Source organism: Nicotiana tomentosiformis, chromosome 12 (genome assembly GCF_000390325.3).
Source record: "Nicotiana tomentosiformis chromosome 12, ASM39032v3, whole genome shotgun sequence".
Lineage (NCBI taxonomy): Eukaryota > Viridiplantae > Streptophyta > Magnoliopsida > Solanales > Solanaceae > Nicotiana > Nicotiana tomentosiformis.
The window spans coordinates 82,348,964-82,351,973 of record NC_090823.1 but is presented as its reverse complement, the minus strand read 5'-3'; positions in this window follow the sequence as shown (position 1 = coordinate 82,351,973).

Below are 3,010 nucleotides of genomic sequence, written 5' to 3'. Positions count from 1 at the left end.
GAGTTTCCAAAAGTGTTTCCTGTAGACCTGCCGGGGATGCCACCCGACAGGGATATTGATTTCTGGATTGATTTGGCTCCGGGCACTCAGCCCATTTCCATTCCGCCATAGCGCATGGCCCCGCCAGAGTTGAAAGAATTGAAGGAGCAGTTGCAAGATTTGCTTGATAAGGGCTTCATTAGACCTAGTGTCTTACCCTGGGGTGCACCTGTGTTGTTTGTAAATAAGAACGATGGATCGATAAGGATGTGTATAGACTATCGGCAGTTGAACAAAGTCACCGTCAAGAACAAGTATCCATTGCCGAGGATTGATGATTTATTTGATCAGCTTCAGGGTGCCAAGGTGTTTTCAAAGATTGATTTGAGATCTGGCCACCATCAGTTGAGGATTAGGGCATCCGATATTTCTAAGACAGCTTTTCGGACTCGGTATGGGCATCATGAGTTTCTAGTGATGTCATTTGGGCTGACAAATGCCCCAGCAGCATTCATGGATTTAATGAACCGGTGTTCAAACCCTACCTGGATTTCTTTGTGGTTGTGTTTATTGATGATATCTTGATCTACTCCAATAGTCGAGAGGAGCATGAGCAGCACCCTCGAATCGTTCTTCAGACTCTGAAAGATAGTCAGTTATATGCTAAGTTCTCAAAATGCGAGTTTTGATTGAGTTCAGTTGCTTTCTTAGGTCACGTTGTATCAACAGAGGGTATTCAGGTGGATCCTAAGAAGGTTGAGACAGTCCAGAATTGACCTAGACCCACATCACCTACAGAGATCCGTAGTTTCCTGGGTTTGGAAGGCTATTACCGTCGATTTGTGGATGGGTTTTCATCCATAGAAGCTCCATTAACCAGATTGACCCAGAAGGGTGCCCCGTTCAGGTGGTCAGACGAGTGTGAAGCGAGCTTTCAAAAGCTCAAGACAGCTTTGACTACGGCACCGGTATTGGTGTTACCCACAGGTTCATGATCTTATACAGTATATTGTGATGCATCTTGTATTGGTCTGGGTGCGGTATTGATGCAGGGTGGCAAGGTTATTGCATATGCTTCAGGGCAGCTGAAGTTTCATGAGAAGAATTACCTTGTTCATGATCTAGAGCTGGCAGCCATTGTTCAAGCGCTGAAGATTTGGAGGCACTATCTTTACGGCGTGCCATGTGAGGTATTCACTGATCATCGGAGCTTGTAGCATTTGTTCAAGCAGAAGGAACCCAATTTGAGGTAGAGGAGGTGGTTGGAGCTATTGAAAGATTATGATATCACCATATTGTGTCATCTCGGGAAGGCCAATGTGGTGGCCGATGCTTTGAGTAGAATTTCAGTCAGTATGGGTAGCCTTGCATATATTTCAGTCGTTGAGAGACCGCTTGCATTGAATGTTTAGGCCTTGGCCAACCAGTTCGTGAGGTTAGATGTTTCTAAGCCCAGCCATGTTCTAGCTTGTACAGTTGCTCGGCTTTCTTTATTTGAGCGCATCAGAGATCGGCAGGATGACGATCCTCATTTACTTGTCCTTAGAGACACAGTGTGGTACGGTGGTGCCAAGCAGGTTACTGTTGGAGATGATGGAGTTTTGAGGATGCAGGGTCGTATTTGTGTGCCTAATGTGGATAGACTTCGTGAGTTGATCCTTGAGGAGTCCCACAGTTCCCGGTATTCTATTCATCCGGGCACCTCCAAGATGTATCAGGACTCGAGGCAGTATTATTGGTGGAGGCGAATGAAGAAGAACATCGTTGCTTATGTAGCTCGGTGCCTAAATTGCCAGCAGGTAAAGTGTGAGCATCAGAGACCTGGTGGTTTACTTCAGTGGTTAGATATTCCTGAGTGGAAGTAGGAGCGTATCACTATGGACTTTGTTGTTGGACTCCCAAGGACCCAGAGGAAGTTCGATACAGTTTGGGTCATTGTGGACAGGCTGACTAAGTCAGCACATTTCATTCCCGTGGCAGTTACTTATTCCTCGGAGCGGTTGGTAGAGATTTATATTCGTGAGACCGTCTGTCTTCACGGTGTGCCCGTGTCTATCATTTCTGATCGAGGTACGCAGTTTACCTCGCACTTTTGGAGGATAGTTCAGCGTGAGTTGGGTACGCGGATTGAGTTGAGCACAGTATTTCATCCTCAGACGGACGGGCATTCCGAGCGTACTATTCAGATCTAGGAGGATATGCTTCGCGCCTCTGTTATTGACTTTGGAGGTTCTTGGGATCAGTTTTTGCCATTAGCGGAGTTTGCCTACAATAACAGCTACCAGTCGAACATTTAGATGGCTCCCTATGAGGCATTATATAGTAGATGGTGCAGGTCACCAGTTGGGTGGTTTGAGCCTGGGGAGGCTCGGTTATTGGGTACAGATTTAGTTCAGGAGGCCTTGGACAAGTTCAAGATTATATAGGATCAACTTCGTACAGCTCAGTCCAGGCAAAAGAGTTATGCTGACCGTAAAGTTTGTGATATTGCATTCATGGTTGGAGTAAGAATATTGCTTCGGGTATCGCCCATGAAGAGTGTTATGAGATTTGGGAAGAAGGGCAAGTTGAGCCCTAGGTATATCGGGCCATTTGAGATCCTCGAGAGAGTGGGGAGGTAGCTTATAGACTTGCGTTGCCTCCAGGGTTATCCTCTGTTCATCTGGTATTCCATGTGTCTATGCTCCGGAAATATCATGGTGACCCGTCCCACGTGTTAGATTTCAGCTCTGTCCAGTTGGACAAGGATTTGACTTACGAGGAGGAGTCGGTGGCCATTCTAGACTGGCAGGTTCATCAGTTGAGGTCAAAGAGTTACCCTTCATTTCAAGTGCAGTGGAGAGGTCAGCCTATTGAGACAGCTACTAGGGAGTTCAAGTCCGATATATGGAGTAGATATCCCCACCTTTTCACCAGCCCAGGTATTTTTCTATGTCCGTTCGAGGACGAACGGTTGTTTTAGAGGTGGAGAATGTGCTGACCCAAAAGGTCATCTTATATTTTAGAACTCGAATCTGCGCTCTTGAGCCTT